This window comes from Bombina bombina, chromosome 6, assembly GCF_027579735.1.
Source record: "Bombina bombina isolate aBomBom1 chromosome 6, aBomBom1.pri, whole genome shotgun sequence".
Lineage (NCBI taxonomy): Eukaryota > Metazoa > Chordata > Amphibia > Anura > Bombinatoridae > Bombina > Bombina bombina.
This window is the reverse complement of record NC_069504.1, coordinates 763085500-763112103: the sequence shown is the minus strand read 5'-3', so window position 1 is coordinate 763112103 and position 26604 is coordinate 763085500. Positions and strand designations below refer to the sequence as shown.

Sequence of the window (26604 nt, the reverse complement as noted above, 5' to 3'; positions counted from 1 at the left end):
CCAGACCGCAATCAAATCCTGCAAGCCTAGTAGGATTCAGGACAGTCGTTTATGATGACGTTGTATTCCGTCATAACGGCTTTAACCCTTTCATGACAGGGTTAAAGTGTCTACATCGGAACACCTGTTCCGATGTAGACAAATTGAAACTACGCGATCGTGCATACGATCGCGAGATTTCAATTATTGGATCGCATCTGGGGGGCGTCCCTACAACCCTAGGAACGCCCTCCAGACCGCGATCAAGTCCTTGAAGCACAGAAGGCTTCAGGACAGCCGTTTGTTATGACGTTCTATTCCGTCATAACGGCTTTAAAGCCCAGTGTAAATATGACGGAATAGAACGGTATAACGGCGTTAAAAGGTTAAAGCCCAGTGCCGTTGTGATGGAATACAACGGCATAACGGCATTAAAAGGTTAAGATGTTTGAAAAGTGCTTTGTCAAATGCATGATATACATTTTAAGAGTTAAATGTCCCATTAACTTTTAACCATTCAAAAGTATTGCAGGTTGATTGGTAAAAATGGGTGTATATATTAGCATAGTAAATATTATTTGTAACCCAATTTTTAAAAATATATTTGTGGAAATTATAACAATGTTAAAAAATCTAATTTGAACAGGGAAAACAATACGGTTTTGGTAGCATAATAATAATAATAATAATAATAATAATATTAATAATCACCATTACTTTAAACAGAAATGCATTAGGTTGGGTAATTGTTTTGCAAGAAAACAATTTGATCCTTCTGGTTCTTACACAGGATGAGTGGGTGGTCATGCAGTTGCATGAAATGTGTCTTCCCTTATGATTTAGAACTAGAACTAGAAGTCAACTGGAATTACGTTAATAAACAGAAATAAATCTTAGTAGTCTAAACTCTAGACTATACCATATTGTTAGTAGGGGGGATCTGGTATTAGGTTTTCTAGTATCAGCCTGAAATTTTTGTAGCAGGATGGGGAAGGCTGTGTTTTCTTGCTTGAAGAGTATCCTGAGGTTCTCCCGTGTGCTTGAGCCATCCAAAGCTCACGTTGGTGGTCGACCTTTGGGTTCTACCTAAGTGTCGTAAGGGAGACCAGAACAACTCCCTGCCCAGTGTGTCTAGCTAAGATCAAGTGTAGTACCTACCCTGCTCATGAAAGTAACCTGGCTTTCCAGTGTCACCCTGAAATCTTAAAGGGACAGTCTAGTCAAAATTTAATTTTCATGATTTAGATAGGGCATACATTTTTAACCTTTTAAAGCCGTTATGACGTTCTATTCAGTCATAATTAGACTGGGCTTTAAAGCCATTATGATGGAATAGAACATCATAACTAACGGCTGCCCTGAAGCCTTCTGTGCTGTCAGGACTTGATCGCAGTCTTGGGGGTGTTCCTAGGGTTGTAGGGACGCCCCCCAGACGCAATCCAATAATTGAAATCTCGCAATCGTGTGCACGATCGCGTGGTTTCAATTTGTCTACATCGGAACAGTTGTTCCGATGTAGGCACTTTAGCCCAGACTCGAAAGGGTTAAACAACTTTCCAATTTACTTATATCATCAAATTTGCTTTGTTTTCTTGGTATTCTTTGTTGAAGCTAAATCTAGGTAGGCTTATAAGCAAATGTATAAGCCCTTGAAGACCGCCTCTTATCTCAGGGCATTTTGACAGTTGTTTACAGCTAGACAGCGCTAGTTCTTGCGTGTCATATTCATCTATTTACCTCTGTGAATACTTTGTATCTAAACCTCTGCAGGAAGTCCCCTTATAACAGTTAAAGAACAGACTTCCATTTTAGCCAATTAGTGCTGACTCCTAGGTAAATCCACAGTAGTGAGCACAAATTCATCTATTTGTGCTTACTCCTGTGGATTTACCTAGGAGTCAGCACTAATTGGCTAAAATGGAAGCCTGTTCTTTAACTGTTATAAGGGGGCTACATGCAAAGGTTTAGATACAAAGTATTCACAGTGGTAAAAAGTTTTTAACCCCTTCCCGGCATTAGGATGTTCCATGCCGTCCTAACCGTGCTGGTCTTTAGCGCCTTTAGTACGGCATGGAGCGTCCTAGTAGTTTGGCTGTCCTGAAACAGTAGCCGCTTCCTATATCATTAAAAAGACAAATGAGGCCTGGCAGGAATATAACTGTGTTTGTTATGCAAAAAATAGGGAATGGTTAATGAAGGGATTATATATCTTTTTAAACAATTAAAAATCCGGGAGTTGACTGTCCCTTTATTAGCAAGGTGTGGGAGGCATTGGTTGGGGGAGGACTGTGCTTTCTTGCTAAGGGGGGGTCCTGAGGTTTCCCTTGCATGTGTTTGTGTCCTCCAGAGCCCTTTGGGGTCTCCCTTATGGGGAAAACCAGATGTGGAGTCCTAAGGGAGGCCTAAATATCTTAATAACGCAATTGTTGTGCCTAGAGAATTTTACTCTACAATGGGACCCTTAACATATTTTTGCAACTCACCTACTAACGCTGCAAGCTCCACTTTCATAAGTCCCTGCACCAGTGAGCAGCGTTCATCTTTTACATCATCATCATTCTTGGAATGTACAGGAGTATCAAATATGCCTCTGCAGGCGGGACAGGCACCGATAGCATGTCTATGTCTATTCATTTGGGGAAGATACCAATGCTGGATGTGCCTTTATGGATGCTTGGGGGGTTCCGGACAGCCACAAGCATTGTGATGACACGCTACCCATCTAACACCACCGCTTTTGTGATGAGCACATGTTGCAAATTGAAGTCCCCAAAAAATTGTATGGCGCCCCATGGTCCTGGAGATTACCAAAAGTACCACCAGACTATGCAACACTGAGACTTTCAGGTTCAATGAACTGGCTAACTTAACCTCCACATAGAGATTTTCAGGACTGCACCATGGCCAGGTTTTATCAGCAGACAGACTCTTGGGGCTGATAATATATATACAATCTATTATTGCCTTTCTAAACGCGCCTCAAAGTTGATGGTAACTCCATAGAGTAATTGTTTCACTCTACTTTCTTCTGTTTTGTGAATCTCTTTATTCTACACACGTGTAGTCTTTTATTAGAAAGCATTTTTCATAGAACCTATAACTATGTTGCAGATAGAATTATCCTACCGAGGCAATAGAAACCACATTGTATCTATGCTATTTTTCACTGCTTTTATAGGCCTACAATCTTAGACATATTATAATGCTAATGGGAGAAATACTTTTACCTAACATTTTGGCCCTTATCTCAAAGCCTGGGCTGCGGAGGGAGGAAATTATATACCCTATGTACAAGGGGTTATCTTCTGTCTTGATTTAGAAGAGGTCATCTGCTCACCTGTAAATCCCTAACAGTAAAATTAATATTTTCCTGCCTATTGATATTCACTTTCTTTTTTACCCACTAGATGGCAGTATTACCATACCAGAAAAATTTAGCCTTATTAAAAGTAGTTATAGAGACATGATTAGTTTCCTTTAATCCTCTAACTAAATATTCTTCATTCACCCTCATATCTGTCCTCTCACACTCTACTCCTCACTACAGGCATTTTCTACCCTAAATATGAAAATCATTATTGCAAGGTGCAATGAATATCTCAGAATACTAATATTTAGTACAGTTTTGGTTTTAAGTTTATGTGTTTTATAAGACTTGGATTATATAGCTTCACTTATATTTGTTTCAATTCTAAGACACAGTAGAAAAGAAAACTTGTTAAAAAGAGCTGTACTATTACTGTGGACATTGGACCTAGTTACAATATCCTTAGTTACTGTGCTTCTTTAACACTTTCGTGTCTGGGTTAATGTGTCTACATTGGAACAACTGTTCCGATGTAAACAAATTGAAATCTCGTGATCGTGCACGTGATCACGAGATTTCAATGATGGGATCGCTCAGGGGGTGTCCATATGATGCTAGGCACGCTCTCCAGACCGTGATCCCAACAACGAAGCACCAGTAGCTTCAGGAAAGCCAAGCGGTTAGGACGTTGTATTTCGTCCTTCGGTGCTAAAGCCCAGCAAAATTTGGACGAAATACAACGTCCTAATGGCGTTACAGGGTTAAAGGACAAGTAAATACAGTAGATTTACATAATCAACAAATGCATGATAAAAAGACAATGCAAATAGCTCTTAGTCTGAACTTCAATTGAGTAGCAGACTTTGTTCTGACAAATTTCAAAGTTATGTCTATTTCCACTCCCCCTGTATCATGTGACAGCCATCAGCCAATCACAAATGCATATACGTATATTCTGTGAATTCTTGCACATGCTCACTAGGAGCTAGTGACTGAAAAAGTGTAAATATAAAAAGACTGTGCACAATGTGTTAATGGAAGTAATTTGGGAAAGTGTTTAAAATTGCATGCTTTATCTCAATTATCAAAGTTTAATTTTGACTTGAGTGTCCCTTTAAGTCATGTAAGTTTACAGTTATGACATTGGTTTATTCCTGTTCTGGGTCATTGTGTTAGTTTTTTTTTTATGTAAACCATTATATAAATAAGTAATGACTTGTAGACTGATTTTATTTCAATAAAGCGCTAAAAATAAAATAAATCCCTCCTTTTTAATAATAATTCTGTCTGAAACTCTTCTAGGTTCATTTAACCAGTTTAGTCTGAAACGTCATCTGTGAGATACCTGCCATAAAAATATTTATAAAACAATATTGGCAGAATTAGAGCAACATTTGAACCCATAGCTGTTCTTTGTATCTGTAGATAATATTGACCTTGAAATAATAAAAAACACCTTAATATTATCTCTAAAAGCTCAATCAAAAATAAATATATAAAAATAATAAATAAAAATTGTAAAAGATTTCTCCCTTCTTTTGAGGATTAGAATAATTTAGTATTTATTGCTTTTAGATAAATATTTGTTATTTGGTGGTGCTTGTAGTTATAACTTGTTAGGGATTAAATTGGAGTAACTTTGTACTTTTAGCCACATGATGAATGAGCAGTAAAATGTGAAAAGTTGTTATTTTTTGTTCTACACTGTTGCACAGACAATAAATAAAGAATGATTAACCTTTTAACGCCGTTATGCCGTTCTATTCCGTCATATTTACACTGGGCTTAACAACAAAAAATATTGTTAAGATGTTTGAAAAGTGCTCTGTCAAATGCATGATATACATTTTAAGAGTTAAATGTCCCATTAACTTTTAACCATTCAAAAGTATTGCAGGTTGATTGGTAAAAATGGGTGTATATATTAGCATAGTAAATATTATTTGTAACCCAATTTTTTAGTATATTTTTAGTATATTTTTTATATTTTTAAAGTATATTTGTGGAAATTATAACAATGTTAAAAAATATAATTTGAACAGGGAAAACAATACGGTTTTGGTAGCATAATAATAATAATAATAATAATAATAATCACCACCATTACTTTAAACAGAAATGCATTAGGTTGGGTAATTGTCTTGCAAGAAAACAATTTGATCCTTTTTGTTCTTGCATAGGATGAGTGGTTGTGCAGTTGCATGAAATGTGTCTTCTCTTATGTTGTGATTTGACGCAATACCTTTCTGATTTAGAACTAGAAGTCAACTGGAATTAAGTTAAAGAAACACTAAATCCAAATTTTTGGTGGATCAGAAAGAGCATTAAATTTTAAGCAACTTTCTAATTTACTCCTTTTATCAAATTTTCTTCATTCGCTAGGTGTATTTATTTCAAATGCAAAAATGTAAGTTTAGATGCTGGCCCATTTTTGGTTAACAACCTGGGTTGTTCTTGCTGATTGGTGGATACATTCATCCACCAATAAAAAAGTCAGAGTTCTGAACCAAACAAAAGCTTAGATGCATGATTTTTCAAATAAAGATAACAATTGAATGAAGGAAAATTGATAATAGGAATATATTAGAAAGTTGCATGAACTACAAAAGAAAAAAAAATGGGTTCAGTGTCCCTTTAAGGTGCAGATATCTCCCAAAGCTCAATCAATAAGAAGAATTGAAGATGTAAATATATATATATATAAATAATTTAAAAAAATGTAAATTATGTCTCCCTTCTTTTGAGAATATAATAATATAGCAGTTATCACTTCTAAATAAATATTTGTAATTTGGTGCATGTTAGGGATAACATGTTTTCTTGCAAAGCAATTACCCAATCTAATGTCATTCTTTTTAAAGTAATGGTGATTATTATTATCATTATTATTATTTTGCTACCAAAACCTTATTGTTTCCACTGTTCATATTATTTTTTGTTATATTGTTATAATTTCCCAAAATACATTTTAACAAATTGTCTTGTTACAAATAAAATTTACGATGCTAATATAAACACCTATTTTTACAAATCCACCTGCAAGTTGTTATTTTTTTGTTCTTCACTGTTGAACATACAATAAAGACAGAATTATTAAAACAACAACAAAAAAATATTGTTAAGATGTTTGAAAAGTGCTCTCTCAAATGCATGATATACATTTTAAGAGTTTAATGTCCCTTTAAATTTTAACCATTTAAAAGTATTGCATGTGGATTTGTAAAAATTGGTGTATATATTAGCATAGTAAATATAATTTGTACAGAAAGAAGTGCACTCACAGGAACGAACAACTGCTCAATACCATTGTTAGCCTGTTCTATGGCAAATAACCACCTGGGTGCAGCTTTTTAGCCCAGTAATGCTTTTCACAGAGAAGAACTTTCCTGTAGTATATCAGTCTGATCCCACCTATGACGGTCAGTCCAGCACCGAAATACCAGGCAATTCCTCTCTGAACAAGGAATACAGCAACCCCAGACAATCGTTTTGGCCTTCATTGGGCCTCGTCAGTGAGGTGTAGCCATATTCCTCTAAGCACACTGAGCAAGGAGTCCACGTCGGGTTGCCCCTTTTTCCCATAGAGAAATAGGAGGGATCAGACTGATTTACTACAGGAAAGTTCTACTCTGTGAAAAGCATTACTGGGCTAAAAAGCTCCACCTGGGTGGTAAATCGCCATAGAACAGACTAACAATGGTATTGAGCCAGTTGTTCGTTCCTGTGCGTGCACCTCTCTCTGTAAATATTATTTGTAACAAGACAATTTTTTAAAATGTATTTGGGGAAATTATAACAATGTAAGAAAATATCATTTGAACGATGGAAACAATAAGGTTTGGTAGCAAAATAATAATAATGATAATAATCACCATTACTTTAAACAGAAATGCATTAGGTTGGGTAATTGTTTTGCAATAAAACAATTTGATCCTTCTGGTTCTTACACAGGATGAGTGGGTGGTCATGCAGTTGCATGAAATGTGTCTTCCCTTATGTTACGACCTGACACAATACCCTTCTGATTTAGAACTAGAAGTCAACTGGTTTTCAGTTAGCGAATAGAAATAAAGGCTTAGTAGTCTAAAGGAGTAGAAGTGAAGATCTGGTGTTGTGGTTTTCCAAGGTCACCCAAAATCCTTTTAAGCAGATTGTGTGAGGCCTTGGTTGGGGAGGGCTGGGTATTATTGTTTGAAGGGGATCCTGAGGTTCTCCCGTGCTTGTGCTCTCCAAAGCCCTTCTTAAGTGTCATAGGGGAGACCAGAAGTTGACTCCCTGCTTAGTGTGATGTAAGTAAGATTAAGTGTAATACCTACTCTGCATTGCATATGAAAGTGACCTGGTTTTCAGTGTCACTTTGAACTCTTAAAGGGACAGTTTTGTCAAAATTAAACGTTCATGATTCAGATTGGTTATGCATTTTTAAACATCTTTCCAATTTACGCTTATCATCAAATTTGCTTTGTTCTCTTAATATTCTTTGTTGAAAGCTAAACCTAGTTAGGCTCATATATTATTTTCTAAACCCTTGAAGACCGCCTCATATTTTTTTTTCACAGCTAGGGGGTGTTAGTTTGTCCGTGCCATAGAGATAATACTGTGCTCGTACCCGTGGAGTTACTTATGAGAGGGCACAAATAAAGGTGGCTTTTTGCAAAGGCTAAGATACAAGGTAATCACAGAGGTAAAAAGTAAATTATTATAACCGTGTTGGTTAAGCAAAACTGGGGAATAGGTAATGAAGGAATTTAAATAATGTGATTTATTGTATTAGCTACTAGGTTTATAGAACATTTGGTGTAACAAATGAACTTAAAAAAATTATTGGAGGGAAAAGAAAACAACTTCATTTGTAGTTAGATATTTCTTAGAAAAGCACAAAGAAACCTATTTTATTTTTTAATTCAAACTACTAGTATCTATCTATCTATCTATCTATCATTCATCTATCTATCTATCTATCTATCTATCTATCTATCATTAAAGCTAAATATATAAAAATTAGCTTTTCTATAAATAGACTTTTACTACCTCTCTATAAACTAGAGCAGTGGGTGCACATTGTGCTCATACAATTATTTGGACCTTCCTGATTTTACTCTCTTTAGCCTGCACATAATGCTGCTGATTCCATGTCTCCAGTAAAGCGTGAAAATGTACAAGTGTGATATCCAACAGAGGCTGCTCTTAAAGGGACATTAAACCTAATTTTCTTTCTTTCATTATTTGGATCGAGAATACAATTTTAAACAACATCCCAATTTACTTCTATTATCTAATTTACTTGGTTCTTTAGCTATTCTTTGTTTAAGAAATAGCAATGCACATGGGTGAGCCAATCATATGAGGCATCTATGTGCAGCCACCAATCCGCAGCTTCTGAGCCTATCTAGATATGCTTTTCAGCAAAGAATATCAAGAGAATGAAGCAAAGTAGATAATAGAAGTAAATTAGAAAGTTGTTTAAAATTGCATGCTCTAGCTGAATCATGAAATAAAAAGATGGGTTTAATGTGCATTTAAGTGCACTGTCCACTCAATATTTCAGATCAGACTATATTATGATTTGTATTGCCAAATGCATTTTGGGTAAAATTACCAATAAATTCCAGTGATTACAGAAGAAGTTGATTTACTTTTTGGGTTCAATAGTAGCGGGTGAAGCCCCCTCCCTGAAATTAGTTTTTGCAGGTTGGGATGTCTGAAAATATCACCTGAACATCTCTATGTAAAAAAGGAAGATATTTTTCCTCAAAATGTCCTAAGTATTCAAACCCCATTGCAAAGGACTTTAAACAGCAAATCAGTCCTGGGACAGGCAAGGGAGTGAGCCTTGTGCACACTCCTGTAATTTTACTATTCAGTTTAAGGAAGTTTACTATGAAACCTCAGGAGAGTTAAATGGACACTGAACCCAATTTTTTTTCTTTCGTGATTCAGATAGAGCATGCAATTTTAAGCAACTTTCTAATTTATTCCTATTATCAAATTTTCTTTATCGTCTTGGTATCTTTATTTGAAATGCAATAACGTAAGTTTAGATGCCAGCCCATTTTTGGTGAATAACCTGGGTTATTCTTGCTGATTGGTGGATACATTCATCCACCAATAAAAAAGTGCTGTCCAGGGTTCTGATCCAAAAAAGAAGCTTAGATGCCTTCTTTTCCAAATAAAGATAGCAAGTGAATGAAGAACAATTGATAATAGGAGTAAATTAGAAAGTTGCTTAAAATTGCATGCTCTATCTGAATCACAAAAGAAAACATTTGGGTTCAGTGTCCCTTTAAGTCAAATCTCATGAGATCACAGTAAAAGAGTTCATGACCTCAGCAGTGTGGATGCTGATTGGCTGCAGTTCATTTCTTCAGTTTTTTTATTTTTTTTTTACCTGCAGCTGGACAGCAGCTGAAGTATAACTTTTTACACAGAACTTACTCTGTTTAGCTGAGGAAATTGTGAGGTAAAATATCTTCTTTTTTTACATAGAGATGCTCAGGTGATATTTTCCTGCCAGCTTTTTACAGTTATACTGCATCAGTTTCAAGTGACTTAGCATATGAGTATTATGTCCCTTTAAGAAGAGCTGTACTATTACTGTGGACGTTGGACCTAGTTACAAGGTCCTTAGTTACTATGCTTCTTTACGTGGGACAGTTATGACATTGGTTTATTCCTGTTCTGGATCATTATGTAACTTTTAATGCAAACCATTATATAAATAAGCAATGACTTGTAAACTCATTTTATTTCAAAAAAGCTCTAAAATAAAAATTATTAAAGGGATACTAAACCCGTTTTTTTTTCTTTCATGATTCAGATAGAGCATGCAATTTTAAGCAGCTTTCTAATTTACTCCTACTATCGTATTTTCTTCGTTCTCTTGCTATCTTTATTTGAAAAAGCAGGAATGTAAGCTTAAAGGGACAGTAAAGTAAAAAAAAATCTTTCATGATTTAAATAGGGCATGTAATTTTTAAACAACTTTCCAATTTACTTTTATTATCAATTTTGCTTTGTTCTCTTGGTATTCTTAGTTGAAAGCTAAATCTAGGAGGTTCATGTGCTAATTTTTTAGACCTTGAAGACTGCCTCTAATCGGAAAGCATTTTGACAGTTTTTCACCACTAAAAGGCGTTAGTTCATGTGTTTCATATAGATAACATTAAGCACAGGCACGTGAAGCTCCTAGGAGTCAGCACTAATTGGCTAAAAATGCATGTCTGTCAAAAGAACTGAAATAAGGGGGCAGTTTGCAGAGGCATAGATACAAGGTAATCACAGAGGTAAAAAGTATATTATTATAACTGTGTTGGTTATGCAAAATTGGGGAATGGGTAATAAACAGATTATCTACCTTTTTAAACAACAAAAATTCTGGTGTTTACTGTCCCTTTAAGAGCCAGACCATTTTTGGTTCAGCACCCTGGGTAGTGCTTCCTGATTGGTGGCTAAATGTAGCAAACCAATCCGCAAGCTCCACCGAGGTGCTGAACCAAAAATGGGATGGCTCCTTAACATACTTTCCTGCATTTTCAAATAAAAATACCAAGAGAACAAAGAAAAAATGATAATAGGAGAAAATTAGAAAGTTGCTTAAAATTGCCTGCTCTATCTGAATCCTGAAAGAAAAAAATTGGGTTTAGTATCCCTTTAAAAAAACAAAACTTTTTTTTATATGTATCAATAGTGCTCTTTCTTTTGCATGATGAAATCCCTCCTTTTTTAATAATAATTCTCTGTCTGAAAATCTTCTAGGATTATTTAACCTGTTTTAGTCTTAAACTTCATCTGTGAGATATTATGACCTGCCATAAAAATATTTATAAAAAAATATTGGCAAAAATCTACTCCTGTGGACTTACCTAGGAGTCAGCACTAATTGGCTAAAATAGAGGTCTGTCAAAATAACTGCTATAAGGGGGCAGCCTGCAGAGGCTTAGATACAAAGTATTCATAGAGGTAAAAAGTTTATTTAACCCTTCCCGCCATTAGGACGTTCTATGCCGTTAGTACGGCATAGAGCGTCCTAGCTGTTTGGCTGTCCTTCAACGATAGCTACTTCCTATATGGTATCGCAAGAGAAGTGGCTGTTGTATAAGCACTAAAGGGGCACAATTATTTGGACCTTCCTGGTTTTCACTGTCTTAAGCCTGAACATATGCTGCTGATTCCTGGAGAGCGTGAAAATGTACAAGCGTAATATCCAACAGAGGGCTCCTGTACTGCAAAAAATTATAATAATGATCATAAAAATAAAAAACAATGGTGGGCGTGTCCAAACAGCGAGAGTCTGAATGGTTGCACTTCTCTAGAACTATAGCCGAGCATCTGTTAATCCGCTGATTTTTGGAGACATTCTAAAGTAATAATTAATCATTTGCCATTTATACAATAGTACTACTTAGTAGTGCGCTATATATCACAGTATTTGCTGCATTCCTGACACTAGAGCACAGGATTAGATGACAGAGGCCTAATGCGGTGGCTAGCAATTAGGTCAAGCATACCCCTCTGTTTTCTAGGTAACCTGCCTTAACCTTTTGCCGCCGTTATGCCGTTGTATTCCGTCACAATGGCACTGGGCTTTAAAGGCGTTATGACGGAATACAACGTCATAGCCAACGGCTGTCCTGAAGCCATCTGCGCTTGCAGGATTTGATCGTGCTCTAGAGGGCGTTCCTAGAGTCATAGGGACGCCCCCCAGACCCGATCCCATAACTGAAATCTCGCAATTTCAATTTGTTTACATCGGAACGTTGTTCCGATGTAGACTTTATAACCCGGTCACGAAAGGGTTAACTGAACACAGAAGCACCCATACACTGAGTTTGTAAACAAGGAAGAGAGCAGAAATGCCTATAATCCTCACAATACTACAGCCGAAAATGGCCACCATGGGGGAAACAGGTTTGCAAAATCACTGCAGCCAACATCTGAAGAACTTTGAGAGACTCATGCTAAAACTACTTGATAGTGCACCATTTGATGCTGAGTTACTATTGCACAAGACGCACAATACATACAACTAGTGATGGTGCTCCGGATGCAAATTCCTTGAATGGCGTCAATACAGTTATGTGTGCAGCCGCAACAAGTAACCAACAAGGGAGGCCTAAACGACTGAATAACACAATCTTTCTGCCTATAGAATTTTACTCTACAATGGGACCCTCAACAAGTTTATGCAACTCACCTACTAACACTACAAGCTCCACTTTCACACATCCCTGCACCAGTGAGCAGCGTTAATCTTTCACAAAATCATCATTTTCGGAGACCACCGGAGTATCAAATATGTCTCTGCAGGTGGGACAGACACCGATGCTGGATGTGCCTTTATGGCAGCTTGGGGGGGGATTTCTGGACAGCCACGAGCATTACGATGACACGCTTCCCATCTAACAATATCGCTTTTGTGATGAACACATTTTGCAAATTAAAGTCCCCAATAAATTGTATGGTGCCCCATAAAAAAATATTTTTTGTTCTTCACTGTTGCACAGACAATAAATAAAGAATGATTAAAACAACAAAAAATATTGTTAAGATGTTTGAAAAGTGCTCTGTCAAATGCATGATATACATTTTAAGAGTTAAATGTCCCATTAACTTTTAACCATTCAAAAGTATTGCAGGTTGATTGGTAAACATGGGTGTATATATATTAGCATAGTAAATATTATTTGTAACCCAATTTTTTAAAATATATTTGTGGAATTTATAACAATGTTAAAAAATCTAATTTGAACAGTGAAAACAATACAGTTTTGGTAGCAAAATAATAATAATAAATAATCACCATTACTTTAAAAAGAAATGCATTAGGTTGGGTAATTGTTTTGCAAGAAAACAATTTGATCCTGCTGGTTCTTACACAGGATGAGTGGGTGGTCATGCAGTTGCATGAAATATGTCTTCCCTTATGTTACGACCTGACACAATACCCTTCTGATTTAGAACTAGAAGTCAACTAAGTTAATAAACAGAAATAAAAGCTAAGTAGTCTAAGGTCTAGATTATACCATATTCTTAGTAGGGGAGACCTGGTATTGTAGGAATTTTTCCTAGCAGGGTGTGGGAGACATTGGTTGGGGGAGGGATGTTTATTCTTGCTAGAAGGGGATCCTGAGATTCTTCTGTGCTTGTGCCATCCAAAGCTCACGTTGGTGGTCGACCTTTGGGGTCTACCTAAGTGTCATAGGGGAGACTCAGAATGACTATCTGCTCAGTGTGTCTAGCTAAGATCAAGTAGTACCTACCCTGCACATGAAAGTAACCTGGCTTTCCAGTGTCACCCTGAACTCCTAAAGGGACAGTCTAGTCAAAATTAAACTTTCATGATTTAGATAGGGCATACATTTTTAAACAACTTTCCAATTTACTTATATAATCAAATTTGCTATGTATTCTTTGTTGAAAGCTAAATCTAGGTAGGCTTATATGCAAATTTATAAGCCCTTGAAGGCCGCCTCTTATGTCAGACCATTTTGACAGTTTTTTACAGCTAGACAGCGCTAGTTCATGCGTGTCATATAGATGAAATTGTGCTCACTCCTGTGGATTTACCTAGGAGTCAGCACTAATTGGGTAAAATGGAAGTCTGTCAAAAGAACTGCTATAAGGGGGCTGCCTGCAGAGGTTTAGATACAAAGTATTCACAGATGTAAAATTTTTATTAACCCCTTCCCGGCATTAGGACGTCCCGGCATTAGGACGTTCCATGCTGTCCTAACCGTGTTGGGCTTTAGCACCGTTAGTACAGCATGGAGCGTCCTAGTTGCTTGGCTGTCCTGAAACAGTAACTGCTTCCTATATCATTAAAATCATGCAACAATCGCATTATTTCTAGTTTTACTCTTTTGTTTACATCGGACCTTTGTGCTGATGTAGACAAATGAGTCCTGGCAGGAATATAACTGTGTTTGTTATGCAAAAAATAGGGAATGGTTAATGAAGGGATTATATATCTTTTTGAACAATAAATATTCAGGAGCTGACTGTCTCTTTAATAGCAAGGTGTGAGAGGCATTGGTTGGGGGACGACTGTGCATTCTTACTAAGGGGGGGTCCTGAGGTTTCCCTTGCATGTGTTTGTGCCCTCCAGACCCCTTTAGGGTCTCCCTAAGTCATATGGGGAAAACCAGATGTGGAGCCCCTGCCTGTTGTATTTCTTGAAAAGAAAAATACTTATCCCGCATTGCGTATGCGAGTAGTAGGGAAGACCTGATATTGCAGTGGTTTTCTAGTCTCACTTAGAATCTTTTCTAGCAGGTTGTAGGAGCACAGAATAATCTTGTGTGGAAAGACACCTGAGTTTGTGGTGGTCGCTAGTGGGGTCTCTCTAAGTATTATGGAAGAAATCAGCTGTTAATATGATCAAGTGTAGTACTTTTTCTGAATTGCATATAGCAGTGTTTCTCAACTCAAGGCCTGGTAAATTGTAGTATATGTGGTATGAATGAATATTTATTGGTGTAAACGGGGGAAGACATTCATTGGTGGGCTGGTGTCACTTAACTGCTGTGCCCAGGTCTAGACCTATCTGCTCCTTGTCCCACCCTTGTTTGTATCTATCTATCTATCTATCTATCTATCGTTAAAGCTAAATACATAAAAAAAGAGAACTGGCTGTTGTATAAGATCTAAAGGGGCACATTGTGCTCATACAATTGTTTGGACCTTCCTGGTTTGCACTGTCTTTAGCTTGCACATAATGCTGCCGATTCCAGGAGAGCGTGATATCCAACAGAGGGCGCTCTTAAGTGCACTGTCCACTCAATATTCTAGATCAGACTTCATTATGATTTGTATTGACAAATGCATTTTGGGTAAAATTACCAATAAATTCCAGTGATTACTAAATAACTTGATTTACTTTGTTCAAATTATTTTCAATAAAGCTGTGTTCCTGCCTTAGTCCTGCTTATTACTTCTGTAAAATGTATGTTCTTGTACTGCATAAAATTAATAATAATGATAAAAAAAAGAAAAAACAATGGTGGGCGTGTCCAAACAGCAAGTTTGAATGGTTGCACTTCTCAAGAGCTATAGCCGAGTATCCGCTGATTTTTGGAGACATTCTAAAGTAATAATTCATCATTTGCCATTTATACAATAGTAGTACTTAGTAGTGCGCTATATATCACGGTATTTGCTGCATTCCTGACACTAGAGCACAGGATGAGATGACAGAGGCCTAAGGCGGCGGATAACAATTAGGTAAAGCACCCCCTTAACTGAGCACAGAAGCACCCATGCACTGAGTTTGTAAACAAAGAAGAGAGCAGAACCGCCTATAATCCTCACAATACAACAGCCGAAAATGCCCCCATGGGGGATACAGGTTCGCAAAATCACTTCAGCCAACATCTGAAGAACTTTGAGAGACACATGCTAAAAATACTTGATAGAGCCCCATTGTAGTGTAGTGTAGTGTGTAGTGTAGTGTATGTATGAATTAATATATATATAATGGTCTAAATGGGGGAAGAAAATATATTTATTCTGAGTTGCTGAGTTACTTAATGCTGCGTTATTATTGTTCAAGATGCATAATACATACAACACCTGATGGAGCTCCAATGCAAATTCCTTGAATGGCGTCAATACAGCTATGTGTGCAGCTGAAACAAGTAACCAACAAGGGAGGCCTAAATGACTGAATAACACAATCTTTCTGCCTATAGAATTTTAGTCTACAATGGGACCCTCAACAAGTTTATGCAACTCACCTACTAACGCTGCAAGCTTCACTTTCATAAGTCCCTGCACCAGTGAGCAGTGTTCATCTTTTACATCATCATCATTCTTGGAATGCACAGGAGTATCAAATATGTCTCTGCAGACGGGACAGGCACCAATAGCATGTCTATGTCTATTCATTTAGGGAAAGATACCAATGCTGGATGTGCCTTTATGGATGCTTGGGGGGGTCATTGTCATTGTGATGACACGCTACCAATCTAACAACACCGCTTTTGTGATGAACACATTTTGCTAATTGAAGTCCCCAAAAAATTGTATGGCGCACCATGGTCCTGGAGCTTACCAAAAGTACCGCCAGCCGACGCAACACTGAGACTTTCAGGTTCAATGAACTGGCTAACTCAACCTCCACATCCAGATTTTCAAGCCTGCACCATGGCCAGGTTTTATCAGCAGACAGACTCTTGGGGCTGATAATAAATATACAATCTTTTATTGCCATTCTAAACTTGCCTCGAAGTTGATGGTAACTCCATAGAGTAATTGTTTCACTCTACTTTGTTCTGTTTTGTGTTTCTCTTTTTTCTACACACGTGTAGTCCTTTATTATAAGCATTTTTCATAGAACCTATGACTATGTTGCAGATAGAATTATCCTACCGAGGCAATAGAAACCACATTGTATCTAAGCTATTTTTCACTGCTTTTACAGGCCTACAAACTTAGACATATTATAACCATAATGGGAGAAATACTTTTTCTTTATAAACTGAATGATGCTTGAAGTAAATATGATGACAGAGATGTTATAAATGTTTACCCAACATTTTGGCCCTTATCTCCTGTGGCTGGGGCAGCAGAGGGATGAAATGATATACCCTTATTTACAAGGAGTCACCTCCTGTCTCGATTTAGAAGAGAGCATCTTCTCACCTGTAAATCCCTAACAGTAAAATTAATATTTTCCTGCCTATTAATATTCACTTTATTTTTTACCCACTAGATGGCAGTATTACCATAACAGAAAAATAAAAATAGTTATAGAGACATGATTAGTTTCCTTTAATCCTCTAACTAAATATTCTACATTCACCTTCATATCTGCCCTCTCACACTCTATTTCTCACTACAGGCATTTTCTACCCTAAATATGAAAATCATAATTGCAAGGTGCAATGAATATCTCAGAATACTAATATTTCGTTCAGTTTTGGTTTTAAGTTTATGTGTTTTATAAAACTTGGATTATATAGCTTCACTTATTTTTGTTTTAATTCTAAGACACAGTAACATAGTAACATAGTATCATAGTAGATAAGGTTGAAAAAAGACTGAAGTCCATCGAGTTCAACCTATACAAATCTAAAATACTTACAAAAAGCTCCAGTTAAGCTTAAATAACCCAATTAAAATGTGACCCATTTAATACTAGCAATCATATCCATGAATTTTGTTTATATACAGAAATGTATCCAGACTATTTTTAAATGTATCTATGGTATTGGCATTCACTACCTCCTTTGGTAATGAGTTACACAATTTTATTGCTCTTACAGTGAAAAAATGTTTCCGTTGCAGGAGATTAAATCGCCTTTCCTCCCACCTTAAATTATGACCTCTTGTCAGAAACAATTTTCCTGGAATAAACAGAGCTTCTGCCATCTCTGTATATGGGCCTTGAATATATTTATATAAAGTAATCATGTCACCTCTCAAGCGCCTTTTTTCTAAAGAAAACAGACCCAGTTTGGCTAGCCTCTCCTCATAGGTTAATTTCTCCAATCCCCTTATTAGCTTTGTGGCCCTTCTCTGAACTTTTTCTAGTTCTGCAATATCTTTTTTAGCAATCGGTCCCCAGAACTGCACTCCAAACTCAAGGTGAGGTCTTACCAGGGCTTTATATAATGACAGAATGATGCTTTCCTCCCTTGAATCAATGCCTCTTTTAATACATGCGAGTATCTTATTAGCCTTTGAAGCCGCTGCCCTGCATTGTGCACCCATCTTTAGCTTGTTATCTATTACTACTCCCAAATCCCTTTCCTCCTGTGTTTGGCTAAGTCTTGTCCCATTTAAAAAATACGTAGCCTGCTTATTTTTACTTCCAAAATGTAAAACCTTGCATTTTTCCGTATTAAATCTCATTTTCCATTCACTTGCCCATAGTTCTAATTTTAGCAAATCCCTTTGTAAAGAGAGTTTGTCCTGCTCTGACCTAATGACCTTACTTAACTTAGTATCTGCAAAAATAGAGATGTCGCTATTTAATCCTTGCTCCAAGTCATTTATAAAAATATTAAAAAGAACAGGGCCCAGTACTGATCCCTGGGGGACACCACTGATTACCTTTGTCCAATCTGAGTATGATCCATTTACTACTACTCGTTGCTCCCTATCTTTTATCCAGTTATTTATCCATGAGCTAACATTTTCAGCTATTCCCAGTCCCTTAATTTTGTGCATTAATCTCTCATGTGGCACTGTATCAAATGCCTTTGCAAAATCTAAGTATATCACATCAACTGATTCCCCTTTATCTATATTTTTACTTACTTCCTTGTAGAATCTAATTAGATTAGTTTGACATGATCTATTTCTCCTAAAGCCATGCTGATTAGAACTCATAATCTTGTTTACACGAATATGCTCATCAATATAATGCCTTATAATCCCTTCAAATATCTTCTCCACTATTGATGTCAGACTAACTGGTCTATAGCTTCCTGGATCATCCCTGCTTCCCTTTTTGAAGAGTGGCACCACATCAGCTTTACGCCAATCCTGGGGTACCATGCCTGAGGATAATGAGTCTTGAAGAAAAGAAAACTTGTTAAAAAGAGCTGTACTATTACTGTGGACATTGGACCATGTAATTTTACAGTTATGACATTGGTTCTGGATCATTGTGTTAGTTTTTGATGCAAGCCGTGCTTATATTAGCAATGACTTGTAAACTCATTTTATTTCAATAGCGTATCAATGTATCAATAGTGCTCTTTCATTTGCATGATGAAATCTCTCCTTTTTAATAATAATTCTCTGTCTGAAAGTCTTCTAGGTTCATTTAACCTGTTTTAGTCTGAAACGTCATCTGTGAGATATTATGACCTGCCATAACAATATTTATAAAAAATATTGGCAAAATTAGAGCAACATTTGAACCCATAGCTGTTCGTTGTATCTGTAGATAATATTGCTCTTGAAATTAAAAAAACACCTTTATATTATCTCAAAAATCTCAATAAAAAATAAACATTGAAGATGTAAATATATATATATATATATATAAATAATATTGTTAGTATAATATTTATTGCTTTTAAGTAAATATGTGTTATTTGGTGCTGCTTGTAAATTAAATTGGAGTAACTTTGTATGTACTATTAGTCACATGATGAATGAGTAAAATATGAAAAGTTATTTTTGTTGTTCACTGTTGAACATACAATAAAGAAAGAATTGTTAAAACAACAACAAAATATATTGATGTTTGAAAAGTGCTCTCTCAAATACATGATATACATTTTAAAAGTTTAATGTTCCTTTACATTTGAACCATTTAAAAGTATTGCAGGTTGATTGGTAAAAATGGGTGTATATATTTGCATTGTAAATATTATTTGTAACAATGTAAGAAAATATAATTTGAACAGTGGAAACAATAAGGTTTTGGTAGCAAAATAATAATAATAATAATAATAATAAAAAATAATAATCACCATTACTTTAAACAGAAATGCATTAAGTTGGGTAATTTCTTTGTAAGAAAACAATTTGATCCTTCTGGTTCTTACACAGGATGAGTGGGTGGTCATGCAGTGTCATGAAATGTGTCTTCCCTTATGTTACGACCTGACACAATACCCTTCTGATTTAGAACTAGAAGTCAACTGGTTTTAAATTAATAAACTTAAATGAAAGTTTAGTAGTCTGGAATCTAGATTATGCTATGTAGGGGAGACCTGGAATTGTAGTGGTTTTCCAGTTTCACACTGAATCCTTCCTAGCAGCGTGTGGGAGGCCTTGGTTGGGGAGGGCTGTGTATTATTGTTTGATCCTGAAGTTCTCCCTTGCATGTGCTTGTGCCATCCAAAGCTCCTGGACCTGGTGGTCAACCTTTGGGGCCTACATAAGTGTCATGGGGAGACCAGAAGTGGACTCCCTGTCTAGTGTGATGTAGCTAAGATCAAGTATAGTACTTACCCTGCATTGCATATTGGGGTAGTAGGGGTGACCGGGTTTTAGGTGGTTTTCCGGTGTCACCCTGAAACCTTCCTAGCAGGGTATGGGACTGCTTGGTCGAGGGGGACTTTGGTATCTTGCTTGGGGGGCTGTGAAACCTCCTCTTGCTTGTATTGGACCCTTCAGAGTATACAGTAGTGGTTACCCTTTATTATACGCCAGCCTGGCTATTTTTTGCCTTTCCACCGGGAAAGATTATTGAGAAATGATTTGAAGAAATTGAATTTTGACTGATTATTTTGGATTTTGAGATTTGGCAAGGATTATTGGCTTGGATTTGGAATATTGGACACGTTAGCTGTGTAAATTTGTGAATATGTGAATATATGTATATAGTAATTAGATGTTAGGAATTAAGGAAAAAATAGTCTAGTCTAGTAAAAAAAATAAACTTTCATGATTCAGATAGGGCATGAATTTTTAAACAATTTTCCATTTTACTTATATCATCACATTTGCTTTGTTTTCTTGGTATTCTTTGTTGAAAGCTAAACCTAGGCAGACTTTGGTTGGGGGAGGATTGTGCATTCTTGGTTAGGGGGGTCCTGATGTTTTCCCTTGCATGTGTTTGTGCACGCCAGAGCTAACGGTGGCGGTTTTCCTTTGGGGTCTCCCTAAGTGTTATGGGGGAAACCAGATGTGGACCCCCTGCCGATTGTAGTTCAAAAAAGAAAAAGCATTTTTCATAGAACTTTTGATGCAGATAGTATTAGCCTATCGAGGTAAAAGAATCCACATTGTATATAAGCTATTTTTCACTGCTTTTACAGGACTACAATCTTAGACGTAATAAACTGTAATGGGAGAAATACTTTTTCTTTATACACTGTTTGAATGTTGCATGAAGTAATTATGATGACATAGATGTTTTAAATGGTTACCCAACATTTTGGCCCTTATCTCAAAACCTGGGCTGCGGAGGGAGGAGATGATATACCCTATGTACAAAGGGTCATCTCCTGGCTTAATTTAGTAACAACTGAAGTCCACAGCAACCATTTGAAGGAAAATGGTTTTGCAAGTTTTATAGCATTTATTTATCCTTTACAGCTTCATACAGCATAGACACCCAGCACCAAATGCAACGTTTCGGGCGTTAACCCTTACTCATGCTAATCCAGAACACCTGTGAGCTGCTCCTTAAATACCATATGATTTAACCATTACCTCACCTTGATACAAAAACACACATTTAAAAACACAGTATACCACCACCTGGTGGTCAAGAACATAATTCATTTATATATAGATAAACAAAGTATCATTAAAACCAAACTGCTGTTACTTATATCTTTTGTACATTTTTTCATATGATAAATTCATTTATACTGCATGTAACTTATAAACAGAGAACTGAACATTGTCTGCAATATATTGAAGTTTACAAAAAGACTGTCATGTCTATTTCCCTGTATATGCCTCTAGGGGCTAAAGTTTCCAATTTATTTATCCAAAAGGATTCTTTCCTCTTGAGTTGTAATTCCCTGTTCCCTCTTGATTTAGAAGAGGTCATCTGCTCACCTGTAAATCCCTAACAGTAAAATTAATATTTTCCTGCCTATTGATATTCACTTTCTTTTTTACCCACTAGATGGCAGAATTACCATAACAGAATAATTAGCCATATTAAAAATAGTTACAGAGACATGATTAGTTTCCTTTAATCCTCAAACTAAATATTCTACATTCACCCTCATATCTGTCCTCTCACACTCTACTCCTCACTACAGGCATTTTCTACCCTAAATATGAAAATCATAATTGCAAGGTGCTATGAATATCTCAGAATACTAATATTTAGTACAGTTTTGTTTTTAAGTTTATGTGTTTTATAAGACTTGGATTATATAGCTTTACTTATATTTGTTTCAATTCTAAGACACAGTGGAAAAGAAAACTTGTTATAAAGAGCTGTACTATTACTGTGGACATTGGACCTAGTTACAATATCCTTAGTTACTATGCTTCTTTAAAGGACAAGTAAATACAGTAGATTTACATAATCAACAAATGCATGATAAAAAGACAATGCCATAGCTCAGGGGTAGATTTATTATAGTGCAAGCGGACATGATACAATGTATCGTATCATGTCTGCTGCACATCGATAAATGATGACAGCATACGCGTACTGGGTGTCAATCAACCCGATCGTATTTGATCGGGTTGATTTCTGTCGGCGGCCTCAGAGCAGGTGGACAAGCTATGGAGCAGCAGTCTTTAGACCGCTGCTTCATAACTGCTGTTTCCGGTGAGCCTGAAGGCCCCTTAGTCTGAACTTCAAATGAGTAGTAGACTTTGTTCTGACAAATTTCAAAGTTATGTCTATTTCCACTCCCCCTGTATCATGTGACAGCCATCAGCCAATCACAAATGCATATACGTATATTCTGTGAATTCTTGCACATGCTCAGTAGGAGCTAGTGACTGAAAAAGTGTTAATGGAGGTAAATTGGAAATGTGTTTAAAATTGCATGCGTTATCTCAATTATCAAAGTTTCATTTTGACTTGAGTGTCCCTTTAAGTCATGTAATTTTACAGTTATGACATCAGTTTATTCCTGTTCTGGGTCATTGTGTTAGTTTTTTGATGCAAACCATTATATAAATAAGTAATGACTTGGAGACTCATTTTATTTCTGTAAAGCTCTAAAAATAAAATAAATCCCTCCTTTTTAATAATAATTCTCTGTCTGAAACTCTTCTAGGTTCATTTAACCTGTTTTAGTCTGAAACGTAATCTGTGAGATATTATGACCTGCCATAAAAATATTTATAAAAAAAAATTGGCAGAATTAGAGCAACATTTGAACCCATAGCTGTTCTTTGTATCTGTAGCAGTGGCGTATTTATGTTTTGTGCTGCCCTAGGCACTCATGGGAGGGGAAAAAAGGGAGGTAAAGGAAAGCAGGAAGGGAGGGAGGGAGAGAGAGAGAGAGAAAAGTGGTGAGGGAAAGAAAGGAGTGAAAGAAGGGAGCAAGGGAGGGAGTTGAGAGGGAGCAAGGGAGGGAGTTGAGAGAAAGAAGGGAGGGAGTTGAGGGAGTGAGTTGAGGGAGGGAGTGAGTTGAGGGAGTGAGTTGAGGGAGGGGGAGAGGAAGGGAGGGAGAAAAAAGGGAAAGAGGAAGGGAGGGAAAGAAAAATACACTTTGAAACAATCACTGCCCTTTACAGGCAACAGCATACATTAATTACCATTATTCAAGTAATTAAACTTTTTAAGTGTCCGTTTCCTATTTATGGATTCATGAATGCAGATAAAGCTAGCTATTAGTAGCTAACATACATTACATACATTAATCACTGAGAGTTTATGATTATACATCACAAGCTGATCTAAGAAGTGCACAGGCGCATCCAGTCTGTTAGCTGCTAAGACCTGCAATAAGCACTGCGCTTGCAGACCCACCACAGCTGATAAGGGGAGGCAGCATATCGGCACTAGGTCTTCTCCTCCAGCCTCACCTTGGAAGCATATCCCCGGGCAAGTTTCTCACCAAGAACGCTTCCACTGCAAAAATGCTGGCAGCTCTAAATGAAGCAACGGTTTAAAGGAACACTACCTGTAAAGAGCGACCTTAATCAGCGCATGTGCCTTGTCTTCTCTGTAAAAGCCTGCACTTTATCGCTCACTGTACTGTGTGCTGGCTTTTAGAGAGAGGATAGGACAGATGTGCTGCCGCTCCCAAATCTGCTGGCCTTGTTGGCCTAGGCCATTATATGCCCCTGATCTGTAGATAATTTTGACCTTGAAATAAAAAACACCTTAATATTATCTCCAAAAGCTCAATCAAAATTAAATTTATAAAAATAATTAAAAAAATTGTAAAAGATTTCTCCCTTTTTTTGAGGATTAGAATAATTTAGTATTTATTGCTTTTAGGTAAATATTTGTTATTTGGTGCTGCTTGTAGTTATAACTTGTTAGGGATTAAATTGGAGTAACTTTGTACTATTAGCCACATGATGAATGAGCAGTAAAATGTGAAAAGTTGTTATTTTTTGTTCTTCACTGTTGCACAGACAATAAATAAAGAATGATTAAACCAACAAAAAATATTGTTAAGATGTTTGAAAAGTGCTCTGTCAAATATTTTAAGAGTTAAATGTCCCATTAACTTTTAACCATTCAAAAGTATTGCAGGTTGATTGGTAAAAATGGGTGTATATATATTAGCATAGTAAATATTATTTGTAACCCAATTTTTTTAAATATATTTGTGGAATTTATAACAATGTTAAAAAATCCAATTTGAACAGTGAAAACAATATGGTTTTGGTAGCATAATAATAATAATAATAATAATAATAATAATCACCATTACTTTAAACAGAAATGCATTAGGTTGGGTAATTGTTTTGTAAGAAAACAATTTGATCCTTCTGGTTCTTACACAGGATGAGTGGGTGGTCATGCAGTTGCATGAAATGTGTCTTCCCTTATGTTACGATCTGACACAATGCCCTTCTGATTTAGAACTAGAAGTCAACTGGTTTTCAGTTAGCAAATAGATATAAAAGCTTAATAGTCTAAAATCTAGACTATACCATATTGTTAGTAGGGGAGGCCTGGTATTGTAGGGGTTTTCTAGTTTCACCCTGAATTTTTCTTAGCAGGGTGTGGGAGGACTTAATTAGAGGAGGGCTGTGTATTCTTACGTGAAGGGGATCCTGAGATTCTTCTGTGCTTGTGCCATCCAAAGCTCATGTTGGTGGTTGACCTTTGGGGTCTACCTAAGTGTCATAGGGGAGACCCAGAACGACTACCTGCCCAGTGTGTCTAGCTAAGATCAAGTAGTACCTACCCTGCACATGAAAGTAACCTGGCTTTCCAGTGTCACCCTGAACTCTTAAATGGACAGTCTAGTCAAAATTAAACTTTCATGATTTAGATAGGGCATACATTTTTAAACAACTTTTCAATTTACTTATATCATCAAATTTGCTGTTTTCTTTGTATTCTTTGTTGAAAGCTAAATCTAGGTAGGCTTATATGCAAATGTATAAGCCCTTGAAGGCTGCCTCTTATGTCAGGGCATTTTGACAGTTTTTTACAGCTAGACAGAGCTAGTTCATGTGTGTCATATAGATGAAATTGTGCTCACTCCTGTGGATTTACCTAGGAGTCAGCACTAATTGGGTAAAATGGAAGTCTGTCAAAAGAACTGCTATAAGGGGGCTGCCTGCAGAGGTTTAGATACAAAGTATTCACAGATGTAAAAAGTTTATTAACCCCTTCCCGGCATTAGGACGTTCCATGCCGTCCTAACCATGCTGGGCTTTAGCGCTGTTAGTACAGCATGGAACGTCCTAGTTGCTTGGCTGTCCTAAAACAGTAGCTGCTTCCTATATCATTAAAATCATGCAACAATTACATTATTTCAAGTTTTACTTTTTTGTTTACATTGGACCTTTGTGCTGATGTAGACAAATGAGTCCTGGCAGGAATATAACTGTGTTGGTTATGCAAAAAATGGGGAATAGTTAATGAAGGGATTATATATCTTTTTAAACAATACAAATTCAGGAGTTGACTGTCACTTTAATAGCAAGGTGTGGGAGGCATTGGTTGGGGAGGACTGTGCATTCTTGCCAAGGGGGGTCCTGAAACCTCAGGACCCCCCTTGGCAAGAATGCACAGTCCTCCCCCAACCAATGCCTCCCACACCTTGCTATTAAAGGGACAGTCACCTCCTGAATTTTTATTGTATTCCCTTGCATGTGTTTGTGCCCTCCAGAGCCCTTTGGGGTCTCCCTAAATTTCATGGAGGGGACAAGATTTGGAGTCCTTGCCAGTTCTATCTCAAGAGAAAAAAAAAGAAAAGAGGAATATCTAGCCTGCAGTGCATATGGGATTAGTAGGGAAGACCTGATATTGCAGTGGTTTTCTAGTACAGGTATACCCCGCTCATACAGCGGGTTAGGGACCGGTGCCCCGATGTAAAGTGAAAACCGCCTTAAAGTGAAACAAGGCAGTTTTAGCTTTCTTTTCACTTGCCAGTGTGTTTAAAAACTTAAAAACATGTTTTAACTAACTTATATTACGTGTACAATAGTGCTAAGTTTAGTTTAACACTCGCACAGCACAGTATTCAATAAATACTGTACCTGTAAAATAGTGACAATTACTGTAGTACAATTTGCCAGAGTATAGCACTGAGACACAGATTGCACTGTAATGCTGTAAACAGAGTGAACTGAGCATAATAAAATGGTGCCAGTCACTTTTCTTGCAATCTCACGAAGATTACAGCACTGTCTTAAAATCCTAGGAGGTTGAACTTCAGCTCCACAAAGCACTGTATTAGCGAAGCGCTGTAAAGTGAAGCGCTGTAAAGTGAGGTATACCTGTATCACTCGGAATTCTTTCTAGC

General features: G+C 36.8%; 4 non-coding genes across 4 annotated transcripts; all 4 read left to right on the top strand.

Moving 5' to 3' along the window:
• The first annotated feature begins 7216 nt into the window (after positions 1–7216).
• LOC128665388 (small nucleolar RNA U13) lies at positions 7217–7313 on the top strand. Its single transcript, XR_008403142.1, has one exon. It is a non-coding gene; the product is annotated as a small nucleolar RNA U13 (small nucleolar RNA).
• A 5830-nt stretch (positions 7314–13143) lies between these two features.
• On the top strand, positions 13144–13240 carry LOC128665409 (small nucleolar RNA U13). The gene has a single exon (XR_008403161.1). It is a non-coding gene; the product is annotated as a small nucleolar RNA U13 (small nucleolar RNA).
• A 6528-nt stretch (positions 13241–19768) lies between these two features.
• On the top strand, positions 19769–19865 carry LOC128665404 (small nucleolar RNA U13). Its single transcript, XR_008403157.1, has one exon. It is a non-coding gene; the product is annotated as a small nucleolar RNA U13 (small nucleolar RNA).
• Positions 19866–24607: 4742 nt separating this feature from the next.
• LOC128665400 (small nucleolar RNA U13) lies at positions 24608–24704 on the top strand. The gene has a single exon (XR_008403153.1). It is a non-coding gene; the product is annotated as a small nucleolar RNA U13 (small nucleolar RNA).
• The last annotated feature ends 1900 nt before the right edge of the window (positions 24705–26604 follow it).